General features: G+C 38.2%; 1 protein-coding gene across 35 annotated transcripts in view; it reads right to left on the bottom strand.

Annotated features, from left to right (window-relative positions):
- rbm47 (RNA binding motif protein 47) overlaps positions 1 to 26288 on the bottom strand; it is a 365648-nt gene that overhangs the window by 117176 nt on the left and 222184 nt on the right. The window lies entirely within an intron of this gene.

The following is a 26288-nucleotide window of genomic DNA, read 5'->3' as shown; positions in this document are numbered from 1 at the left end:
GGGAGAGGGGTGAGGGATCGGCTGCTTCAGGGGAGAGAGGTGAGGGGTCGACTGCCGTAGGGGCAGGGGGAATCAGCTGCCACGGGTTGGGGGGGAGGGGAGCATGATTAATGGTGGGAGGGAGATTGACAGCTGGTGGGGGGGATAGGAAGACTAGTTTGAGTGATGCGTCTCTTACCACGTCATCGCATGGGCAGGATCCCCCTTAAATCACCAGGTTGGCAATTTACTGGGGCTATCTCTCCTCAGCTTAAAATGTGCTGGAGGCACCTTTGTTCCACTAATCGCACCTGGGTCCCAGGAGATCTACCTGGGTGCTGCAGCTTAAAAGCACCTAGTGTCTCAGTTGCAAGTATATTTTGATGCATGTAAAAATATGCAAACCATTCTCAGTTGCTCCATATCAATGCCATATGTAGGTTTTGCTGCAAAATGTGGAAGATGATGAAAAGCTTCCTTGCAAATTGAAATAAGATATGGAGATGTAAATTAACTATTTTAAAAGCTGTCAGTGTAAAACATATACTCATCTTTTCCCATGAAACTGTTAACATTGAGAAGTGCATCAGAAGTTTATTAGAAGTGCATCAGAGAACAAATGCTACACAACCAGGGCTAACCAGAAACCATGGTTGAATCACAGAGCATTTTGTGCTGCTTTTTGGACAAGAGACAGAATGGCACTAAGATCAGCCAGGGCTGATCAATCCAGATGGCAAAGTGCACAGAAGGTCCATAGGCAAGTGTGCAACATTGGCGACACAAGAAACACGTGGCAAAGGGTCAAAACTATATCAGTCTACAAGACAACCTTGTGAGTCAAAGACAATGACATCCCCCTTCCGAATAGACTGAACATCTTCTATGCACAATTTGTTGAGGACCGACCTGGACTTCCCCTGATGAATGAGACCGTTGCAAAACCATGGCCAAGATGAGGAGAACCCTAACCAAGGTGAACCCACAGAAGGCAGTAGGACTAGATAGCATACCCAGCCAGGTACTGAAGGAACATGCGGACCAAATGATGGAGGTCCTTATGGACATCTTCAACTCGTCATTGCAGCATTCCATCATTCTCGTGGGTTTCAAGACAGCCACCACTTTCGACATTAACAGGCCTCAATGACTATTGCCCAGTGGCATTAACCTCTATCATTACGAAATGCTTCAACTGTCTAGTGATGGAACACCTGCCAGAGACACCTACAGACAAAATCTTTCCACTGATGACGCTGTAGCCTTGATCCTTCATTCTGTCCTGTTCCACCTGGAGAACAACACCTCATAAGCCAGACTGCTGTTCATTGACTTCAGCTTGGCATATAATATGATAATAGCCCAGAAGCTTGTGGAGAAGCTGTCCTTGCTGGGACTCAACACCCCTCTCTGTAACTGGATTCTGGACTTCCTAAACGAAAGACCACAGTTTGTCTGGGTTGGTAGCAGAACATCGAGCACTGTCATGCAGAGCACTGGCTCACCTCAGGGCAGTTTTTTCAGCCCATTCCTCTTCATGCTACTGATTCATGACTGCAATGCCAGATCCAAGTTTTCAGAACATCATCAATGATTAGTCGCACAATAGTGAAGAGATGGAAAATCATGTAAGAATAAAACCTGAGTCTCAACGTGGACAAGTCAAAGGAGCTGATTGTGGACTTCAGGAGGACCATGGATGCCCACTCTCTGCTAACATTAATAGCTCAGTAGTGGATAGAGTAGAGAGCACCATGTTCCAGCGTCCACTTAAGAAGTGACCTATCGCAGACACACAATATCTCCTCACTTGTCAGGAAGGCGTAAAACAACTGCACTTACTGAGAAGACTGAGGCAGACAAGACTAGCGGCCACCACCCTGTCAACTTTCCACAGGAGCTCTATCACAATGAGATATGTTTTTTGTGGAACATCAGATCACAGGTCAATTTACAAGACCATAAGAGCGGGAGAGGATCACTGGAGTCTCCTTCCCCTCATTGATGTGATCTATTGGAATCGTCTGAAGAGAGCTTGGAAAATCAATAGGGAGCCCTACCACCCCACATGCAGAAGCTTCTAACTACTCCCATCGGGAAATAAGAGTACCAAAGCTGGAACCACCATGCTGAGAAACAGCTTCTTCCCACAGGCAGTAAGACTGCTGAGTGACTGATGAACTGCTCATACAAACCCTCCATGACTTTACCATTTATTTAACAATAATATTTATTTGTTTTAATATTTGTACTACGCATGTGTATCATTTGCTTGCATGTGTGTTGTCTGTGCATTTGCAGTGTTTTACACAAGGACATGAGAAAACTGTTTTGTCAGGTTGTAACTTGTACATTCAGATGATAAATAAACTTGAACTTGAATATGTGCTCATTTTTATTTCACACAATATTCACAACACCTTTCTGAATCCTTTTAGGGATGGATCCAGAATCCAATCATAAATATTGTGTTACACATAGACTGGCCTTAATGTTCAGACAGAAATAGCACAACAGACTCCTGACATGGCTGGGCAACTAACCAATCTATTTGGATTGGCTGACAAGAGAAGTCAAAGCCAAAATCAAAGCAAAAGAAAGGGCAGACAAGGTAGCAAAAATTAATGGCAAGAGACAGGACTGGGAAGCTTTTAAAAGCATATAGAAGGTCAATAGGTAGGAAATTATGAACTTTGAAAGGAATCTCCAGAGGACTGGAAAATTGCATGGTCACTCTGCTATTTAAAAAGGAAGTGAGGCAGCAGAAAGGAAATTATAGACCTGTTAGCTTAACATCAGTGGTTGGAAAGTTGTTGGAGTTGATTGTCAAGGATGAGGTTATGGAGTGTCTGGAGGTGCATGACAAGACAGTCCAAAGACAGTATGGTTTCCTTCAGAATCAGAACAAATCATGAAATTCAGTGTTTTGCGCTACCATCACAGTGCAAACATTTATATTATAGCCATCTTACAATATTACTATAAATAAAAATAAAAAATACTAGTGCATAAAAAGTAAGGCAGTGTCTTTGGTTCATTGATTATTCAGGAATCTGATGGCATCAGGAAGAAGCTATTCTTGTGCCATCTTTAGGTTCCTATACTTTTTTCTCAATGGCAGCAGAGTGAAGAGGGCATGGTCTGGGTGGTGGGAGTCCTTGAGAGTCTGGTGCCTGTGATGTTGTAGGCCAAGTTAACAACCCTCTGGTGTTTATTCTTGTCCTGAGAGTTGGTGCCTCCATATAGGCAGTGATGTAACCAGCCAGAATGCTCCCCACGGTACATCTCTAAAAGTATCCAAGAGTTTTCAGTGGCATACCAAATCTCCTCAGACACCTCACAAAGTATAGCTGCTGGCGAGCCTTCATTGTGATTGCATCATTTTAATTCCTTAAGGGAAAATCTTGCTGACAAACTTACTGCAAATTTTTGAGGAAACCGCAAGCAGGCGAGACAAGAGATGCAATGGATATTGTCTATTTGGATTTTCAGAAGGCCTTCAACAAGGTCCCACACATGAAGTTGCTTAACAAGATGAGAGCCCATGAAATTACAAGAGAGATACTTGCATGGGTAGGGCTTTGGCTGATCAGCAGGAAATAAAGAGTGGGAATAAAGGGAACCTAATCTGGATGGCTCCTGGTTATATGTGGTATTCTGCATGGGTTGGTGTTGCGGTCACTTCTTTTTACGTTGCAAGGTAATGATCTAGAATGTGGAATAAATGGCTTTGTGGCTAAGTTTGCAGATGATACAAAGATAGGTAGATGGGCAGGAAGTGAAGAGGAAATGGAGAGGCTGCAGAGAGAGATATAGATTAACAATCGCCCTCAAGCATTTGGTCAAGGCCCACAGGTGAGCTACAGTGTGTTTCCACGTGGGTATTTAAAAATGTCTTGGTGTGAGCTTGCAGGCGCCTCAGATTGAAGAGACTGCCATCCGTGCGGTACCGGATGTAAAGAGCGTCTTCATTGTTGAGGTCTTTCATGGCTTGTTTCAGCATCATGCTGAAGAAGATTGAAAAGAGGGCTGGTGCCATCGCCTTCCCAAGATTGTGTTATATGGCGAGCTCTCCACTGGCCACCGTGACAGAGGTGCACCAAAGAAGAGGTACCCAGTGGGCTGATATCGCCTCAAACCGTGCATCTTGGCGCCTCACAGTTCGGCGGGCAGCAACCTCCTTTGAAGAAGACCGCAGAGCCCACCTCACTGACAAAAGACAAAGGAGAAAAAACCCAACACCCAACCCCAACCAACCAATTTTCCCTTGCAACCACTGCAACTGTGTCTGCCTGTCCCGCATCGGTCTTGTCAGCCACAAAAGAGCCTGCAGCTGACGTGGACATTACCCCTCCATAAATCTTCGACCGCGAAGCCAAGCCAAAGAAGAATTAAAAAATGTTAAATAAAATACTTTACATTAGATAAAGATTATTTCTTACACAGCTGTCCATGATTTAAAAATATTGCTCAGTCATTGCCACTGGTGTGCCATGGCATGTTAGGCTGGAAGCCAGATGGGGTTTAGACTGAAAAAGATTGGACTGAACCATTGGATTCAGAGAATGGGCAAAGAAGTGAAAAATAAATTGAAATGTTGGAAAGTGTATGATCAGGTACTATAGTAGAAGGAATACAATGTTGGCATTCATATCTAAAGGAATAAGATACAAGAACAGATTTATGATGTTGAGGCTTTATAAGGTACTAGTGAGACCTCACTTGGAGTATGGGGTACAAGTTTGAGCTCCTTATTTTAGAAAGAATGTGCTGGCATGGGAGAGGGTTCCAAGAAGATTCACAAGTATGATACCTGGAATGAAGGGATTAGCATATGAGGAACGTTTGACAGCTCTTGGACTGTACTTTGGAGTTTAGAAAAATGAAGGGGGACCTCATAGAAGCATTTGGAATGTTGAAAAGCCTAGACAGTGTAGATGTGGTAAAGTTGTTTCCATGGTATGGGAGTCTATGTCAAGAGGCAACCATTTCAGGATTGAAGGGCACACATTTAAAACAGAGATGCAGAGGAATTTCTTTAGCCATGAGTAGTGAACCTCTGGAATTTGCTACCATGGGTGGCTGTGAAGGCGAGTCGTTTGGTATATTTAAGGTAAAAATTGGTAGTTATCTGCATAGTCAAGGTATTAAAGGTTATGGGGAGTGGAGTTGAGTGGGAGAATGAATTAGCTCATGATGGAATGGCAGAGCAGACTCGATGGACCGAATGGCATAGTTCTGCTCATAATTCTGATGATCTAATGGTCCTATGGTCTAAAATCAAAGCAAGTAATTTCTTGCAGATGCTTGAAATGTAAATTTAAAACTAGAAGTACTGTGCAGGTCAGACAGCATCTGTGAAAAGAGAAACAGGGATAATGTTTCAAGTCGAACACCCATCTACAGAAGTTTTTTTCTGAAATTATTAAACAGCTGAGCCAACATAAGAACACCACCAGCTCCTTTTCAAAAGGGTTAATTCATTACTTGTTCTGTGGGGAATTTAACATAGATATTTAATATTCAATGGGAAATTAAATGCATCCATCTGTAGTCTTGTGTTCCATTGGGCCTTAACAGAATACTTTTTAACTATCACATTATTGCTTCCATTCAGAACTTCAAGTAACAGTGCCAGTTATACTTTAAAATATATTTCATCTCAATAAAAAAAAGTTTTGTCAACAACTCTTCTGAATACAGTTTGACATTTCAGGATTAGTGTTTCGATCTTCTGACCACTTCTAATTGTTCAATGACATCAAAGTGGATTTATCAAGATATACATCCATTTACACAATGGTCTCTCTAACAAGTTTGAACAAAGTCGAAATAATCTGATTTAATTTATGATTAGATGCCCTTGAGATGCACCCGAACAGCTAACAATGTTGGCAATAGTCTGAAAAAGTATATGGAGATTAAAGATGTAGTCAGAAGAATTATTTTATAGTTGTAAATTACTAGGAACATTTTGTAATTTCTAAAAGTTTCCAATCCATAACATAATAGACATATCAATAATCAGAGCATCATGGATATCCATTTTGTCAGTATTGTTTGACTATATTTACTTAGAATTTTAAGTTTATGCCCTGACCCATTGGTAGTTAAGAATGGAAGTTGGGAATTTTTTTCTGCACAAATTTAAAAAAATTCAAATTTATTTTTTAACCATACAGCACATAAAAGGCCATTCTGGCCATTAAAACCTGTGCTATCCAATTTCACTCAATTAACCTCCTCATGTTATACCTTTTAGAGGGTGGGAGGAAACCGGAGTCCCCAGAGAAAACCCATGCAAGTCATGGGGAGAACATACACACAATGCCAGATTCTAGCCCAGGTTGCTGGTGTTGTAATTCTTTGGCTTGGCTTCACGGACGAAGATTTATGGAGGGGTAATGTCCACGTCAGCTGCAGGCTCGTTTGTGGCTGACAAGTCCGATGTGGGACAGGCAGACCCGGTTGCAGCGGTTGCAAGGGAAAATTGGTGGGTTGGGGTTGGGTGTTGGGTTTTTCCTCCTTTGTCTTTTGTCAGTGAGGTGGGCTCTGCGGTCTTCTTCAAAGGAGGTTGCTGCCTGCCGAACTGTGAAGCGCCAAGATGCACGGTTTGAGGCAATATCAGCCCACTGGCGGTGGTCAATGTGGCAGGCACCAAGAGATTTCTTTAGGCAGTCCTTGTACCTCTTCTTTGGTGCACCTCTGTCACGGTGGCCAGTGGAGAGCTCACCATATAACACGATCTTGGGAAGGCGATGGACCTCCATTCTGGAGACGTGACCTACCCAGCGCAGTTGGATCTTCAGCAGCGTAGATTCATACCCACACTCCTGTTCGGCTCCGGTATCACCTACGGTGGTGTAATAATGTTGCACTAACTTGCTACGTTTGGGGGGAATGGTCAAGTCAAGGTTTATTATCATCCCATTGTACAAATGCAACCTGGTCCTCAGTATAAAAACATGCAAACACACAACCAGACATAACACAAGCAATACATATACAGTACATGCGTAGATACAGATATAAAAAAAATATTATTTAATAAGTTGTAGCCTCTCGGAGGGTTGGTATAAGCAGTTTATGGACACCAAATTTCGTGACCTGTTCATGACAATAAATTCTGATTCTGATTATTCAATCATTCAGCAATCTCATTGTCCATGCAAGTAAGCTGTTTTTCAGACTAGAGGTTCTGACTCTAATATTCCTGTATCTCTTTGCTGAAGGAAGTTGTATGCAAGGTAGTAGGTCCTCACTTCTTTTATGAACCCTCTTTAGACAACGATCCCAGTAACTCAGACTGATGGGGGCAAGACAGACCCCTGTGATCCTCCCTGCTGCTCTTATGAACCTGTGGATTGACCTCCAATCTGATATTCTACAGTAATCATACCACATTGTGATGCAACTGGCCAGGAATACTCTCAATGGAGCTCTTTAGAAAGTTGACAGAATGGTGGTTGGTAGCCTTGCCAGCCTCAGTCTTTTCAGGAAGTGCAGTCACTGTTTCACCTTTCTGACAAGCGAGGAGATGTTTTGTATCCAGGATAGGTCACTGCTTAAGTGGACACTGAGGAACTTTGTGCTCTCTACTCTCTCCACAAGCTATTAATGTATAGTGGAAGGTGGTTGCCTGGTCTTCCTGAAGTCCTGGAGTCCACAATCATCTCCTTCAACTTGTTCATGTTGAGACTCAGGTTGTTATTCTCATGCCATTTCTCGAGATTTTCCACCTCCTCTGTAGTGTGACTCATCCTTGATGCTGATGAGGCTGACTACAGTTGTGTCATCTGTAAACTTAATACATTGTTAGGTCTGAATCCGGTGCTGCAGTTGTGGGTCAGTAGCATGAACAGAAGTGGTCAGTGTGATGGTGCATGATGTTTTGCTACCGACCCAGACAAACTGTGGACTTTCTGTTAGGAAGTCCAGAATCCAGTTACAGAGAAGTGAGCTGAGTTTCAGTGAGGACAGCTTCTTCACCAGCCTCTGGAGTTTGATCATAATAAATGCCACAATGAAGTCAATGAATAGCAGCCTGGCATATGTGTTGTTGTTCTCCAGGTGGAACACAACAGAGTGGAAGGACAAGGCTATAGCATCATCTGTGGAACAGTTCTGACTGTGGGAAATTGAAAAGGATCCAGTGTCTCTGGGAGGCGTGCTTTGATGTGTTCCATCACCAGACGCAAGAAGCATTTCCTAATGGTGGAGGTCAAAGTATGGGAAAATACTTTATTCCCAATGCTGAGAAGAATATACATGGAGCAATAAATTTGACAGGAAACTTTTTATAAACAATTGTTTCTTCATGGCTTCTGCTAATTTTTGGTTAGGCATGGGTGGATATCAGCAGAAGTTTGGGGAAATTTCAGCCTCCCTATGTGATCACTTTTTATCCCAACAACATGTAAAATTTTCAAAACACTAAATAACAACTTCTGATTGAAAGTTATAATGTTTTCATCACATCAACATGAAGACTCAAAATGACACTGTGTATCTTTTTCTTTGGCTTGGCTTCGCGGACGAAGATTTATGGAGGGGGTAAAAAGTCCACGTCAGCTGCAGGCTCGTTTGTGGCTGACCAGTCCGATGCGGGACAGGCAGACACGATTGCAGCGGTTGCAAGGGAAAATTGGTTGGTTGGGGTTGGGTGTTGGGTTTTTCCTCCTTTGCCTTTTGTCAGTGAGGTGGGCTCTGCGGTCTTCTTCAAAGGAGGCTGCTGCCCGCCAAACTGTGAGGCGCCAAGATGCACGGTTTGAGGCGTTATCAGCCCACTGGCGGTGGTCAATGTGGCAGGCACCAAGAGATTTCTTTAGGCAGTCCTTGTACCTTTTCTTTGGTGCACCTCTGTCACGGTGGCCAGTGGAGAGCTCGCCATATAATACGATCTTGGGAAGGCGATGGTCCTCCATTCTGGAGACGTGACCCATCCAGCGCAGCTGGATCTTCAGCAGCGTGGACTCGATGCTGTCGACCTCTGCCATCTCGAGTACCTCGACGTTAGGGGTGTGAGCGCTCCAATGGATGTTGAGGATGGAGCGGAGACAACGCTGGTGGAAGCGTTCTAGGAGCCGTAGGTGGTGCCGGTAGAGGACCCATGATTCGGAGCCGAACAGGAGTGTGGGTATGACAACGGCTCTGTATACGCTTATCTTTGTGAGGTTTTTCAGTTGGTTGTTTTTCCAGACTCTTTTGTGTAGTCTTCCAAAGGCGCTATTTGCCTTGGCGAGTCTGTTGTCTATCTCATTGTCGATCCTTGCATCTGATGAAATGGTGCAGCCGAGATAGGTAAACTGGTTGACCGTTTTGAGTTTTGTGTGCCCGATGGAGATGTGGGGGGGCTGGTAGTCATGGTGGGGAGCTGGCTGATGGAGGACCTCAGTTTTCTTCAGGCTGACTTCCAGGCCAAACATTTTGGCAGTTTCCGCAAAGCAGGACGTCAAGCGCTGAAGAGATACTCAAGAGGGAAATGTTTATGTGTATTTTGGTCAATATGGTTCATAGTGTGAAATATAAAATAACAAAAAACATGAAGACTCAGTTTCTTCTGGGTGTGTAAATGTGGGGATTTCCACCTCTCTGTTATTTGTGGTTCTGCCATTATTTCAGATCATCTGCTCTATATCAGGTCAGACAATGAACTGTGTTTCTCTCATGCTCTATAACGGGGTTGGTGGCTCCTTACACCTATTTTGAAGTTAATTAAAATAGTGGAGGAAGGAATGCGCTAAAATAATTTCCCACCTGCTTTTTGTGCTAGATAAACTTATTTAAAAGCTTTCCAAATACTTCAGTTTAATGCAGTAACATCAGTGCTCAGAAAATTCCAATCATTTTTGTATTTTTTTTTTAAAAATGAAACATCTCAAATACAGAAAATGCAGGCTGATAATGAAAGACAAAGGTAATCCTCAGGTGAGGAAAAAAAGGAAACTACATTTTGAGAACCTGTGATGCAGAAAAGTCATTTTTAAAATTATCATGACAGGATAAAGTTTGGTATTAAAGAACAAAAGAATTATAAGCAGGTGTGACATCAGAAGTATTGCTGATCTTCGACCTCACTGTTATTTTCCTGCCCAATCTCCATATCCAGGCCATATCCCTTATTTGTTTTGGGAAGGGTATTTGAGAAGATGGCCATAATCCTTCTTCTTAAACTGCTTCAGTACTTATGGTGAAGATGTTGGGTAGAAAGTTCCAGATTTTTGCCCAGTGACATGAAGGAATGACAATATACCTTCCATAGGTCCTTGAAAGGACATTTGAAGACCATGATGCTCCCTGTGCATAGTTCTTGTCTTTGTAGCTGGTACAGCTCCTGAGTTTCCTTTGTGTTCTTGGAATTTCATCCATCCAGGCCATTGGAGACAATTCTTTTCCACTCTAAGTTGCAGGTGGTGCATTAGCTTTGAGGCATTAAATGGATCTTTTGCTGCAGAACAATAAGTCACTGGATTCATTTTGTGAATTCATTATATAAGAATAGGATGGGAGGTAGAAGAGGGGGGTGGTGTAGCATTACTGGTCAGGGATAGCATCACAGCTATAGAAAGGGAGGTTGGTGCAGAGGGAGTGTCCACTGAGTTGGTGTGGGTGGAAATCAGCAATAAGGAAGGGAGTTATCACTGTGCTGAGAATATTTTATAGGCCCCCATATAGCCCTCGGGACATCGAGTAGCAGATAAGCAGGCAGAATTTGGAATGGTGCAGGAAATACAGAGTGCAGTTATAGATGATTTCAACTTCCCTAAAATTGATGACTGACTCCAAGAGGTATAGATGGGGCTGAATTTGTCAGGTGTGTACAAGAAAGATTCCTGAAACAGTATGCGGACCCGCTGACTAGGGGTGAAGCCATCCTGGATCTGGCTCTGGGGAATGAACCTGGTCAGATGGCAGACCTCTTAGTGGGGACAGCATTTTGATGAGAATCACCACAACTCCCTTAGCTTCAACGTAGCTAAGGAAAAGGATATAAACAGTCAAACTGGGAAAGTGTTTAACTGGGAAAGGCCTAATTGTGAAGGGATGAGGCAGGTACTAGCAACAGACGTTTAAGGGTGTTTTGGAACCACTTGAGCAGGGTTCAAGATTGGTTTGTCCCACTGGGACAAGGAAAAGATGGTAGAGAAAGGTAACCGTAGCTGACGAAACAAGTCAGGCAACAAGTCAAAAGGAAGAATGAAGCAGGAAACAGGAAGGACTCATGAGAAGTATATGGTAGCCAGGAAGGAGCTTAAGAAAGGACTTAGGAGAGCTCGAAGGGGGCATGAGAAGGCCTTGGCATTTAGGATTAAGGAGAACCCAAGGCATCCTATGCATATGTGAAAAACTGAAGAATAACGAAAGTGAAGGTGGGGCTGCAAAAGGATAAAAGAGCCAACATGTGCCTGGAGGTGGAGGAGGTTTGGGAGATTCTAAATGAATACTTTGAATCAAAGCGAAAAGGGCCTTGATCGTGGTGAGGTTGAAATTGAACAGGCCTATGTACTAGACAATGTGGAGATTAAGGAAGCAGAAGTGCTGGATTTTCTTAAAAACATCAAGATTAATAAGTCCCTGGGGCCAGACACGATATACCCCAGGCTGTTGTGGGAAGTGAGAGAAGAGATAGCTGGGACAGTAGCCATAATCTTTGAATCCTCTTTGGCCACAGGAGAGTTGCTGGAGAATTAGAGAATATCAAATGTAGTCCCCTTATTTAAAAAGGGTAATAGTAAGTATACTGGGGATTAAAGACCAGTGAGTCTTACATCAGTGGTGTGCAAATTGTTGGATCTATATGAGCATTTGGAGAAGTAGTCTACTCAAAGATAGTCAGAATGACTTTGTGAAGGGATGTTTGTGTCTCACAAGTCTAATTGAGTTTTTTGAGGAGGTAACAAAATAAATTAATGAGGGTAGGGCAGTAGATGTGATCTACATGAATTTTAGCAAGGCATTTGACAAAGTCTCTCATGAGAGACTCATCCAGGAAGACATGAGTCACAGGATCAATGGAAAATTAGCTGTATGGATTTTAAAAATGGTTTGTAGGAAGAAAGCAGAGCGTAGTAGTGGAAAGAAAGTATTCTGCCTAGAGGTTGGTGATTTGTGGAGTGCTGCAAGATCTGTTCTGTGACCCCTGCTCTATGTGATTTTTATATATGAGGTGGATGAAGAGGCGGAAGGATGGGTTAGTAAATTTGCAGAGAACACAAAGGTTGGAGGAGTTGTGGATGGAGCTGAAGGTTGTCGAAGGTTACAAGATGATATCGACAAGATGTAGAGTTGAGCAGAAAAGTGGCAGATGGATTTCAATCTGGATAAGTGTGGGATTATGGATTTTGGAAGGACGAACCAGAAGCCTGAGAATAGGGTTAATAGTTGATACTTAAGAATGTGGATGAACAGAGGGAACTTGGGGTGCAAATCCATACATCCTTCAAAGATGCCGCACAGTTTGATAGGATAGTTAAGAAAGCCTATTGGATACTGGGATTCATTAATAAGGGGGATTGAATTCAGGAGTAGAGAGGTCATGTTACAACTCTATACATTTTTGGTAAAACCACATTTGGAGTATTGTGTCCCATTCTGGTCACCTCATTATAGGATGTAGAAGCTATGGAGAGGGTGCAGAGGAAATTTACCAGTATGTTGACTGGATTGGAAAACAAGTCTTATGAGGCAAGGTTAGCAGAGAGCTGGAGCATTGAATGCTGGAGCATTCATGAGAGGAAACTTGATAGAGGTCTACAAGATAATGAGAGGTGGACAGCCAATGCCTATTTCCCAGGGCAGGATCAGAAAATATCAGAAAGTTAATGGAGGGAAATTTTTATGCAGAGAGTTGTGGGTGCCTGAAATACCTTGCCTGGATGGTGGTGGAGGCTGAAACATTGCGGGCATTTAAGAGACTCTTAGACAGACACATGAATGAACTGTCATTGTTTTACTCAGTAATTAGCAAAAGAACCAGGAAAGGCTTGACAAAGAGCCAATGACAGAATTCATAACCAAATCTCTAAAAAGTTGAAAGAGGCAGGTTGAAGATGATATTCAAATAGCAATTAATAAAAATTTAATGAATTAGAGAAAAGGGTAAAGAAGTGCAAATTCTGAAAGTTCTTTCAAAGAACAAGTGTTGATGCAAAGGGCCCAATGGTCTTCTTTTTTTTTAATCATTCTATGATTTGTGATATGAAAATATTTTAGCACAGCTCATCAAAGTATAAAACAGTGGTTCTCAACCTTTTCCTTTCCACTCACCTACCACTTTAAGAATTCCCTATGCTGTAGGTGCTCTGTGATTAATAAGGGATTGCTTAAGGTATGTGGTGGAAAGAAAAAGGTTGAAAACCACTGTTTTAATGGTCCTCATTGACTCGTTATGTGCACAGTTTCATAACTCCAAAGGAAATGGGTCAGTGACAATTTTTCTCAAGCAAAATGCTTCAGTAACAATTGGGTCTTGAGGAGTGGTTCTCAACCTTCCCTTCCCACTCACATCCCACCTTAAGCAATCTCTTACTAATCACAGTGCACCAATGGCATAGGGATTACTTAAAGTGGGATGTGAGTGGAAACAAAAAGGTTGAGAACCACTGGTACAAAACAAAAACATAAAACACTCTCATTATTCAGCAGTTTTATGCACAATCTGTGCAGAAAACAATAGCATTAAGATAATTTCAAGTGGGGCATGGCATGATGGCATAAGTGGGAGACGTGAAGATACGCTTCTCCCAGGAAAATTAATTAATAATGGACTTTTTAAAATTTTTTGGAAATTTTAAAAGATTAACAAAGCTTTAGAAATTTACCTGCAAAGTTTTCATTATGGCTTCAAGGAAGGGGAAGATACAGACAAGCAAGAAAACTGTTGGAAAAAAGTCAGAAAATTGGAAGAAGTTAGGCCTATCTTGACATTGGAGCCTCAGATTCAAGTTCCAATTCCTCCTCAATTGACCCGAGCTGGAGTGGCCCGCCTGCCGGAGAAGATGGCACTGGAGTCCAGAAGAGAACCATCGATTTGCAGCTCCTTGCGCGAAAGTTTTCACATGTGCAGAATTGAACAAGCTGTTTCCCTGTCAGCAGCATTGCCTTGCAGGCTCAGCCTTCCATGGAATTGGAGGCAGAGACTGAAGTTCAGGGGAGGACAAGAAGAAGACCAAGACAGAGAGGAGGAGGAAGAAGAAGAAGTAGAACATGAAGATGAAGAAGCCCAAATAGTACAGGGTATTGAGGCCATTCAGATTAAGATTCCTGAGGCTAGAAGTCAAGGTAAGGGCAGACAAGAGCAAACTTTTGTATTAATGAATCAATTACAGTTAATGAGAAAGAAGATTGATATGGAATTTGTATCCTTAAGATGTGATGTTAATACACAATTTGAACATGTTAAAGGGAAATGAGAAATACTAAGGAGGAAATGAAAAAAATATACTAAAGTGGTTAACAAAGTCAAAATTCAAGTTCAGAAAATTGAAGAAAATATGCAAGAGTTAAAAAAAAAATACTGGAAAATCATAGCCGAAGAAATAATGTGAAGATTTTGAAGACTCTAGTCCTGTACAATTTTTTCAAAAATAGATCCCAGAAATTTTGGGTTCTGAGAACTTTCAGAATGGAATTGAATTAGATAGAGCACATAGTGCTAATAGAAAGAAGCCATTACCGGGACAAGCCCCACAGTCTGTTTTGATTAGATGCTTACATTATCAGGATAAAGAGATGATACTGCGAGTGGCTGTCCAGAATGCCTGAAAATATCAGGGCCCACTAATAGTGACTCTAAAGAGAGTATGTTTTTTCATACAGGTTTAAGTATGACAGTTGTGAAAAAAAGAAAATAATTTAATCCTGGTAAATCAGTTTTGTGGAAAAAAGGATACAAGTTCTCTTTTTGACATCCAGCTAAACTTCAAGTGTTTTGGGGGGGAAATCGGGCATGATTCTTTGCGAATGAGATGGAAGCTTTGGAGTTTCCAAATTTTCTTCCAAGTATTAAACAGGATCAACAAATGGAAGTACAGAACCTGGGCATTCAACAAGATTTATCAGATCAACCTGAGGTGATATAAGCTGCAAAAAAAGTATTGATGCAACAAGAAACTGAAGAACTCGAGGAGTCACGTGATGGAGTAGTGGCCGGACGGTGAACTCCAGCCCTCTCCAGAAAAGTCGGGAAAAACAAGAGAAAATACAAAGGCACAGAAATACAAGTTAAAGAAAAGTGAGTATAAAGGTGGAAAGAAGATGGAGACAAAAGAAGAAAAATCAAAATCAACGGTAAGAAGAGAGGAAGAGAAGACAACGGAGGAAAAAGGTGAAGGCCTTACCTGTCCGAAGAGGCCCGCTGTGGAGAGAGGAGCCCGCTACCTCAGGTCGGTAGAAAAAGAACTACAACAATGGCTGACAGAGCCGAGTAAAAGTGCGCAACCGCGCATGAAAAAAAACACACCGACGGGAGGGGGGACCAGCTGGGGAGTCGATCTCCACAGCCGGCAACGACAGCTGCAGAACACCTGCAGCAAGAAGAGACCACAGAAGACAATAGAAACAAGAAAGAAGAGGAGGAAAGGGCACCAAAGAAACAACAGATGGCCAACCCAGAGGAAGAAGAAGAGGAAGAATACAGTGAAATAGATAAAGGGAAAGGCAAGGTAAAGGATATACTTGCTCTTGTTAGAGGATACATGGAGTCATTTAAAGAATGGCAAACACAGGAATTCAATGATTTAAGAAGAAGAATAAACAACACAGAAGAGAAAGTGAATAAAATAGATATGACCTTAACAGAAATGGGGAAAAAAATGGACAAGATGGAAGAACGGGCAGTAGCAGCAGAAATGGAGGTAGAAGACTTAAGAAAGAAATTGGAGGAATCTAATAAAAAAACTAAAGAGACACAAGAACTACTAGCTCAAAAAATAGATATAATGGAAAATTATAACAGAAGAAATAACATAAAGATAGTGGGCCTTAAGGAAGATGAAGAAGGCAAGAATATGAGGGAGTTTATAAAAGAGTGGATCCCTAAGACCCTAGGATGTCCAGAACTACAGCATGAAATGGAAATAGAAAGGGCACATAGAGCATTGGCCTCTAAACCACAACCACAACAAAAACCAAGATCTATTGTAGTAAAATTCCTAAGATATACTAGAAGAGAAAAGGTACTGGAGAAGACAATGGAAAAAGTAAGAGAGGGCAACAAACCACTGGAGTATAAAGGGCAAAAAATCTTCATTTATCCAGATATAAGTTTTGAACTCCTAAAGAAGAGAAAAGAGTTCAATACAGCAAAGGCGATTTTATGGAAGAAAGGGTATAAATTTACATTGAAGCATCCTGCGGTATTGAAAATATTTATTCCAGGACAACAAAACAGACTGTGCTCGGATCCAGAAGAAGCACGAAAATTTGCAGAACAATTACAAAAATAGACTGAGGGATGAAGACGGGTAATGAGAGTAAAAATGATCACGATTGATATGTATGTGGGTAAAGACAAAAATAGACTGAGGGATGAAGACGGGTAATGAGGGTAAAAATGACCACGATTGATATGTATGCGGGTAAAGAGGTATAAGAGTGAATAGAGACAATGGGCATACGTGAAAGTATCTGTAATTAGAGGAAAACATAGATAGTATAGACAAGAATTAATAAGGGAAGGTAATGGAATAGAGCGAATAAGGAGGGAATTAAAAGAGTGACCTTTGTGACATATGTAAAGTGAAATCTTTTCTGGGGGGGGCTGGGTGGGGGAAAAGAGCGGTCACTGCAAAATCAGTTGACGCTTGCGAGTGGATTCGCAAATCCAAATGGAGAGGGGAGATGTGGTTGTCCGACAAGGGATAAAGGACAACTCAGGAGGGGAAGGCTAGATTGGGGATAAAGAAGATATAAATAGGAGAATAAGGAAAATGTTGGATGTTGTAGGAATGTTGTCTGGTAAAGAGTTGAAAATAAGAAAACAGAAATGGAAAAGGAGGAAAGGTAATGATGGAAAAACGGAAAGAGAAGATAAACAAAATATAAAATGGCTACGCTGAACTATATGACTTTAAATATTAATGGAATACATAACCAAATTAAAAGGAAGAAACTACTAAATTTACTGAAAAAGGAAAAAATAGATATAGCATTTGTCGAAGAAACACACTTAACTGAATTGGAGCACAAGAAATTAAAGAGAGATTGGGTAGGACATGTAACAGCAGCATCGTATAATTCAAAAGCAAGAGGAGTGGCTATATTAATTAGCAAAAATGTGCCATTTAAAATAGAAGAGGAAATAATAGATCCAGCAGGGAGATATGTTATGATAAAATGTCAGATATATTCGGAGCTTTGGAATCTACTTAATATATATTCACCTAACGAAGAAGATCAAAAGTTTATGCAAGATATCTTTTTGAAGGTAGCTAATACGCAAGGGAACATACTAATAGGAGGGGATTTCGATCTGAATTTGGATCCAAATATGGATAAAACGGGGAAAAAAATTAACAGGAAGAACAAAGTAACCAAATTTATAATTAAATCAATGCAAGAAATGAAACTTGTGGACATATGGAGGAAACAAAACCCAAAAGAAAAGGAATACTCATACTACTCGACTAGACATAAAACATACTCAAGAATAGACCTATTTTTGTTATCAGCTAGTATGCAGGATAGAGTAAGAAAAACAGAATATAAAGCGAGAATGCTATCGGACCATTCACCCTTAATACTGACAGTAAAGCTAGAGGACATCCCTCCAAGAATGTATAGATGGAGATTAAACCCCATGCTACTTAAAAGACAGGATTTTAGAGAATTTATTGAAAAACAATTAAAAATGTACTTTGAAGTAAATACGGAATCAGTGGAAGATAAGTTTATACTATGGGACGCAATGAAAGCATTCATTAGAGGACAAATAATAAGTTATGCAACCAAGATGAAGAAGGACTATAATCAGGAAACAGAGCAGTTGGAAAGGGAAATAGTAAACATAGAAAAAAAATTAGCAATAAAGGAAGATACAACCAAAAGAAGAGAATTGGCGGATAAAAAAATAAAATATGAAACATTACAAACATATAAGGTGGAGAAGAATATAATGAAGACAAAACAGAAATATTATGAACTAGGTGAAAAAACACACAAAATCTTAGCATGGCAGCTTAAGACAGAGCAAACTAAGAAAATGGTATTGGCAACAAGGAAAAAAGACAAACAAATTACATATAATCCAAAAGAAATTAAGGAAAACTTCAGAGAATTCTATGAACAATTATACCAAACTGAAAACGAAGGGAAAGAAGGGAAAATAGATGAATTTTTGACTAAAATTGAACTACCAAAACTACAAATAGAGGAACAAAATAAATTAACAGAACCATTTGGAACAGTAGAAATACAAGAGATAATAAAAAAATTACCAAATAATAAGACACCAGGAGAGGATGGACCCCCAATAGAATTCTACAAAACATTTAAAGATCTATTAATACCGCCCCTCCTGGATGTAATCAACCAGATTGATGAGACACAAAACTTACCAGATTCATGTAAAACAGCAATAATTACAGTGATACTAAAACAAGGGAAAGATCCACTCTCACCAGCGTCATATAGACCAATATCTCTGCTAAACACAGATTATAAGATAATAGCTAAACTATTAGCAAACAGATTAGCAGAACAGGTACCGAAAATGGTAAATTTAGACCAAACTGGATTTATCAAAAAAAGACGCACAACAGACAATATTTGTAAATTTATTAACTTAATTCATGCAGTAGAAGGAAATAAAGCACCTGCAGTAGCAGTTGCTTTAGACGCAGAGAAGGCCTTCGACAGAGTAGAATGGAATTACTTGTTCAAAGTATTGCAAAAATTCAGTTTACCGGAGAAGTATATTAATTGGATTAAAGCATTATATAAGGGACCGTTAGCGAAAGTGACAGTAAATGGACATGTATCAAAGCAATTTAACTTAAGCAGGTCAACGCGGCAGGGATGCCCACTATCACCATTATTGTTTGCGCTAGCTATAGAACCACTAGCAGAATCGATAAGAATAGATAATAATATAAAAGGAATAAAAATAAAAGACAGGGAATATAAAATCAGTCTATTTGCGGATGATGTGATAGTGTACTTAACAGAACCAGAACTATCAATAAAAGAACTATATAAGAAATTGAAGGAATATGGAGAAGTGTCGGGATACAAGATAAACGTAAATAAAAGTGAAGCAATGCCTATGAATAACGCGGATTTCTCAAAATTTAAGAAGGAATCCCCATTCAGATGGCAAATGCAGGCAATAAGATACCTAGGTGTACAAATAAACAAAAATCTAGGCCAATTATATAAACTCAATTACAATCCACTAATGAAAAAATTACAGGACGATTTAGAGCATTGGAAAGAGCTACCACTAACACTGATAGGAAGGATAAACTGTATTAAAATGAACATTTTTCCAAGGATACTATACTTATTTCAGGCATTGCCAATACAACTGACAGAAAAATTCTTCAAAGAGTTAAAGAAAATAATAAGGAATTTTTTATGGAGAGGGGGGAAACCGAGGATAGCACTAGATAAATTAACAGAATGGTATAAACAAGGAGGTTTACAATTGCCAAACTTCAAAAATTATTATAGAGCCGCACAATTAAGGTACCTATCAGATTTTTATCAAACAAGGGACAAACCAGACTGGACGAGATTAGAATTAGATAAAATAGGGGAAAAGATACCTGAACACATATTATATAAATGGGACGAAAAATTGGTACAACATAGAACTTCTCCAGTATTACACCATCTCCTCAATATATGGAAGAAGATTCATGTAGAAAGAAATAAAACAAATTATCAATTACCAAAACTAATATTGACGCAAAATAAGCTACTCCCTTTTACAATAGACAACCTTTCCTTTAGAAAATGGGAAAAAAAAGGGATTAAAAGAATAGAAAATTGTTTTTCAGGAAGTAGATTCTTATCCTTTGAGCAAATGAGAGATAAGTACAATATAACTGGAGATACAGCGCTGGCATATTACCAACTGAGATCCTACTTGAAAGATAAATTAGGAAGCAATTTGAGTTTACCAGAGGGAAGTAACCTTGAATATGTGATTACAGATACAATGTTAATCAAAAGATTTATAACAAATATGTATATTAAACTGCAAGAAAAGGAGAATGAGGAAACAAATGGTAAAACTAAACAAAAATGGGAACAAGATTTAAATATAAAGATAAAAAAGGAAACATGGGAGAAATTATGTTTTGGAACGATGAGAAATACAATAAATACGAGGCTGCGTATGATACAATATAATTGGTTACACAGACTATACATTACACCGCAAAAGTTAAATAAATGGGACCCAACAGTATCTGATAGATGTTTTCGATGTAAAAAAGAAAGGGGAACAACAATTCATGCAATCTGGACATGTGAGAGAGTAGAAAAATTTTGGGATGATCTCAATCAGATATTAAATAAAATAACAGAAAACAATATACCAAAGAATCCAGAGATCTTTCTCCTAAGTAACATAAAAAATAAAGAATTTGGAATTGACTTGGAAGATGCACAAAAAAGATTTGTTAAGATAGCCCTAGCCGTAGCAAAAAAATGTATTATGTCAACCTGGAAATTGGAAGATAATTTGAAAATACAACAATGGTATATAGAAATGAATAAATGTATTCCATTAGAAAAAATAACATATAGTTTAAGAAATAATATTGAAATATTCGAACAAGTATGGGAGCCTTATATTAAATACAATAGCGAAAACCTACCGGGGACAAACATTACCTAAGTTGATGGAAGGAGAAGGAAAGAAAAGAATGGACTCAGTAGAATTTCTGGTGTATTTTTGTTGAATGACAACATTGTCTGACTGAATTAATGCAACCTAGATTGTATACCTAAAATGGATGAGGGGGGGGGTGGGGGGGGTGGCTTGGGAGGAGGGAGGGAGGGGGGAGAAAAAGTCACTGTAAATGTGTGAAAAAGAAAAAGTGTATATCATGGCTATTGTGATTTATGGTGTGAAAAATAAAAAATTTTAAAAAAAAAGAAACTGAAGAACTCAACAACGAACAAGAGAATAGAGATTTTGAAGAGGCTATCTACACCTACAAATTAACTGTTTTTTACTGAATTTATGTTCTTATGGGTGGGGGCGTGTGAAAGGTTTTTCCTTCTCCTTCCATAACTATGTGCCATCTTGTGGCGAGAGTCACTTCCCGTACAATAGAGGGGTAGTTTGGCCTCTTTTTGGTAGTAACTTTTCTTTATTTTTCTAGCTTTTTCTTTTTCTTCTTTCTTTCCTTTTTTTCCTATTTTCTTCTTTTTGACAGAGATGTCAAGTGTGATTGAAAGTCTTAAGATGCTGGGGACCAAGGGATGAGGCAAGGGGAGTTCTGAATTTTTTGATGGTAGAGAAATGGCTGTTAGTAGGGTATAAACTTAGTAAGTTTTAACATAAATATACTTAACAATAGGATTAAGAGGAAAAAAGGGTGTTATATTAAAAAATTAAAGTTGATATTGCTTTTTTATAAGAGACTCATTTAACAGAGAAGGAATACAAAAAACTAAAAAGAGATCAGGTAGGCCAAGTGGTAGCCTCAACATTTAATTCTAAAGCAACAGGAGTTGCACTATTGATTAAGAAGACTTTACATGTTAAAATTCAAAGGGTGGCTATGGATCCTGGTGGGAGATTTGCTTTGATTCATTGTCAAATTTATTCTGAAATGTGGACACATGAGTATTTATGCACCGTTTGTAGATAATGAAGGATTTATTTGTGATACTTTTATGTATTTAGCTGAAGCTCATGAGAAAGTTTTGATAGGAGGGGAATTTTAACTACTGTCTCGATTTAGTGTTGAATAAGTCAGCAAGATCAGTTGTTAAGAGCAAAGATGATTCTGAGTTTCATGAAAGACTTAAATTTGATACATATTTGGTGAAGGTTAAATCCGAAGGAAAGGGATTATCCTTTGTATTCATATAGGCATGATTCTTATTCGAAAATAGACATTTTAATATCAGCGCAATTGCAAGGAAGAATTATGCATGCAGAGTATAAGGCTAGAATTCTATCTGATCACTCACCACTTCTGATGACATGTTTGGTCCCGGAGGGTGAATTTTTGTGACTTAAAGAAACAGATTCAAGATTTTTTAGAAATAAATTCTAACTCAGTGGATGATAAATTTGTTCTTTGGGATGCTTTTAAGGTGTATTTATTAAGTCAGATAATAAGTTATACAGCAAAGGTTAAGAAAGATTATAATAAAAAGGTTGATCAATTGGAAAGAAAATAGAAGGTTTGGAGAAGGATTTACAAAGAAAGGCTTCTGATGAAAAAAGAAGAAACTAATAACAAAATAAATTCATTACAATATGATTCAGACCTATAGAATATAAAAATTAATTGAGAGAACAAAACAAAGGTATTATGAATTTTGAAAAAGTGCTCTCGAAGTTCTTGCCTGGCAGTTGAAGTTGGGACAAGCTTCTAGAACAATTAATGCTATTAAAAAGAATTCTAAGAAGATTACTTATGAACTTCAAGAAATTAGTTATTTATTTAAAGATCTTTATTTTAATTTATATCAATTTGAGTCTAGTTTTGAGGAAACTAAAATTGAGAATTAAAAAAAAATCTCAAATAAGTTTACCTAGTTTGAATTATCAGGATCAAAGAGATATAGATGCTCCCTTTATACCAAGAGAAGTTAGTGAGGTATTGAGTTCTTTGCAGAGTGGGAAGTCACTGGGGGAGGATTGTTTTCCGCCTGAATTTTTAAAGAAATTTAAAGATCTTTTAATATCTTTATGGAGGTGTTAGACCAAGCAGCAGAATCTCATTCTCTACTGGAATATTTTTCAAATGCAATTATTACAGTTACACTAAAGAAAGATAGAGATTCTTTAAAGCCCGCATCTTATAGACCGATATCATTATTGAATGCAGATTATAAAATTATTGCCAAAATGTTAGCGAATAGATTAGCTAAATATTTACCAAATTTAATTCATATAGATCAAATGGGTTTTTTTTTAAAGTGACAATCTGCTGATAATGTTGCTATATTGATTAGTTTAATTCATTTAGTTCAGAAAAGGGGTGATTTAACTGTGGCAATAGCTTTAGATGCAAAGAAGGCTTTTGATAGGTGAGAATGGGATTTTTTGTTTAAAGTATTGGAAAAGTTTGGTTTTGGACCTACATTTATAAATTGGGTTAAAACATTATATAAAAATTTATTTGCAAAAGTGGTGACTAATGGAGAAATTTCTACTTCTTTTCAATTAACTAGATCTAGTAGATATCACCACCTCTATTTATTTTGGCAATAGTGCCTTTAGCAGAGTTAATAAGACAGGATTTTAAGATTAAGGGTATAAAGGTTAATCAAGAAGAATATAAAATAAATGTGTTTGCTGATAATGTTTTGGTTTACTTGACAGACCCTATGAATTTGTTGTGTCAATTACATACAAGATTGGAAGAATATGGCGAAGTATCTGGTTATAAGATTAATTGAACAAAAGTGAAATTTTGCCCTTAGTTAAAGGTGAGTATATTCAATGTAGAAAGATGACTCAATTTAGGTGGCCAGATGCTGGAATTAAATACTTAGGTATTAGGGTCAATAATGATTTAAATAATTTATATAAATTGATCTATTTGCCATTAGTCAATAAAATTAAGAAAGATTTGAATAGGTGGAATAACTTACCTATAACGTTAGTATGTAGAGTAAATTGTATTAAGTTGAATATTTTCCCTAGAGTTCAATCTTTTTCAGTCGATCCCTATCTCAATTCCTCAAAAAAGTTTTTATTGAAAGGGAATGGTGAGGGTTTCTTCGGAAAAATTGATTTGGAAGTTTGAATTGGGAGGTCAATTGAGATTTATTAATGTACTGTTTGGGTGTAAATAAAATTGCTTGGGTTAATATAGAATTTAGTAAAATAGGAGAAATTAATATACAGGATTTTATTTACAAGTTGAATTCAAAATAGTTGGTGGGAAGTAGAGATACACCAGCTTTGAAATATCTGATGGAATTATGGAATAAAATTGATAATAAAATAGGTGCAAAAGGTTTAAGACATTCCATTTTCTATGGATAATCAATTTTTGAGGACTTGGATGCAGATAAATATTGAGAAGATAGAGGATTGTTTTGAAACTGGAAAATGTATAATATTTGAACAAATGAAGAATACATTTAATGTGCCAAATAATACTTTTTTCTCTTATTATCAAGTTAAAGCTTTTTTTGACTGATAAAATAGGTCAGAGTGAATTGGAATTAATGATTCGTAATAGTAATGTAAGTAAATTCATCTCTGTCATGTATAATTTACTTCAAAAGAAAGACCCTAATTAAAATAGGGGTGCCTAAATCGAGATCAAGATGGGAAGTGGATTTCAAAAGACAAATAGATGAGAAAGATTGGAAGCAATTATATAGAGATAATATGACAAAAATTATTAATGTTAGATATAGGTTGGTTCAATATGATTTTTTGTATCAGTTATATTTAACTCCTCAAAAAATTTTAAAAATTCAACCCCACATCATCAAATTTATATTTTAGATGTGGTCTAGAGATTGGATCATTTTTGCATTTTACTTGGAAGTGTCCTAAAGTTAAACATTTTTGGTTGGAAGTTAAACATTTTTTGGAACAAATAATGTGGGTTAAGTTCCTACAAGATCTGATGCTATTTCTGTTGAGTAATATTAGGACTAAAAGACCTAAATTGAAATGAACTATATTTAAAATTGAATTTGTACAAATTGCTTTAGCATTTTCTAGGAAATGCATAGCTGTTACTTGGAAATGGGATACAGATTTAGGGATGGAGAGATGGGATGCGATTGTTAAATAAAATATTTTTTAAAAGATTTCATGTCCAGACCATGTTGATTGTGTTGAAGATTTTGCATCTGAAGTAATAATATAACCTTTTTCCTCATCAGGCTTGACCAGCTGAATATTGCTAACCTCCTTAGTTTTTGTATCAGATTTCTAATGCATTATTTTATTTCTCCAATGAAATTACTAACTGTCACATCAAAATGCTCCAAATATTCCTAACACATGGAAAAAAAGAGGACATGCCACAGCCAGAAAAATTAGGAAAACATTTTCATAATGAAAGTGAGTCTATTGTTGGCATCTGAATGACCTAAAGGTGTCAATTTGATGTTAAAGCTATCACTCATCCTCGAATGCCCTGGTGGAAAATAAGAATAATGAAAACCACTATAGTTTTCTGGCAGTTTGACACCAGAACACCCAACAATTTGAATCATTTCAAAGTCAGAGTTAGGCTAGACAGTTTCTTGTCTACAAAGTATCATTAGCCTATTAAAAAGTATATGAGAGATGTTGTGATAGTTCAACCAAGCTCAAATTTGTCAAGGACTAACATATGGTTGAGAAACTAAGAGGGTTCCCTATTAAAATGGAAAGACTCTAGACCTCTGACGGTGTTTCAATGGATTTCTCATATTATGTCCTGTTTAAATTCAGAAAAAAAAGATATGTATTTGATTTATCAGTGAAATTTGAAGATACATGACAACCTTTTATATCTTATTTTCATATGATGTAAATGTTTCTAATGTGATTAGATGTATTTACTCTTTTAGATGAGATATAGTTTTGATTGACAGTTGGAACCAAAAACTACAAAATATATCTAATCCTCAGGATAAACTGCTCAGCTGCTTTTTGTTAGTTTTTTTAAATTATTAGAGTAGGTTAGGTGTTTTTTTTATACAATACTTTTGAATTTTTTTCACCCATTGCAGAGGAGGGGGGATTGAATTTATACTGTTGAAGCTTTATATTAATAGCTACATATGTGATACTGTATTTTCAGCTTCATTCCCTTTATTATATTGTATTTCCTATAAAAACCAATAAAAAAAGATTGAAAAAGAAAAGAGAAATTGAGAAGGTCCAAGTGTAACTGATCTTTGGAGGATATCGCAGGTAACATTGTGGATTATAGTTAATATGTCATGGTGGAGATTCCAGATTATGATTTGGAGCAACAATTGTATATATGCTGGAGAGTAATGCCTGAAAATCATCCACCAACATTTTACGACTGAACCTTTGCACTGCAGGAAGTTGGTCTCTTAAACAGGGCCACTTTTTATCTGCTAACATGCCTAAAAAATGTGAACACATGGTAAAATAATCTGGAAATTCTAATGCAGAGGGAATAACATGTTCAGTT

This window comes from Narcine bancroftii, chromosome 3 (genome assembly GCF_036971445.1).
Source record: "Narcine bancroftii isolate sNarBan1 chromosome 3, sNarBan1.hap1, whole genome shotgun sequence".
Lineage (NCBI taxonomy): Eukaryota > Metazoa > Chordata > Chondrichthyes > Torpediniformes > Narcinidae > Narcine > Narcine bancroftii.
The sequence above is the reverse complement of the archived record's forward strand: the minus strand, read 5'-3'. Positions and strand labels throughout refer to the sequence as shown.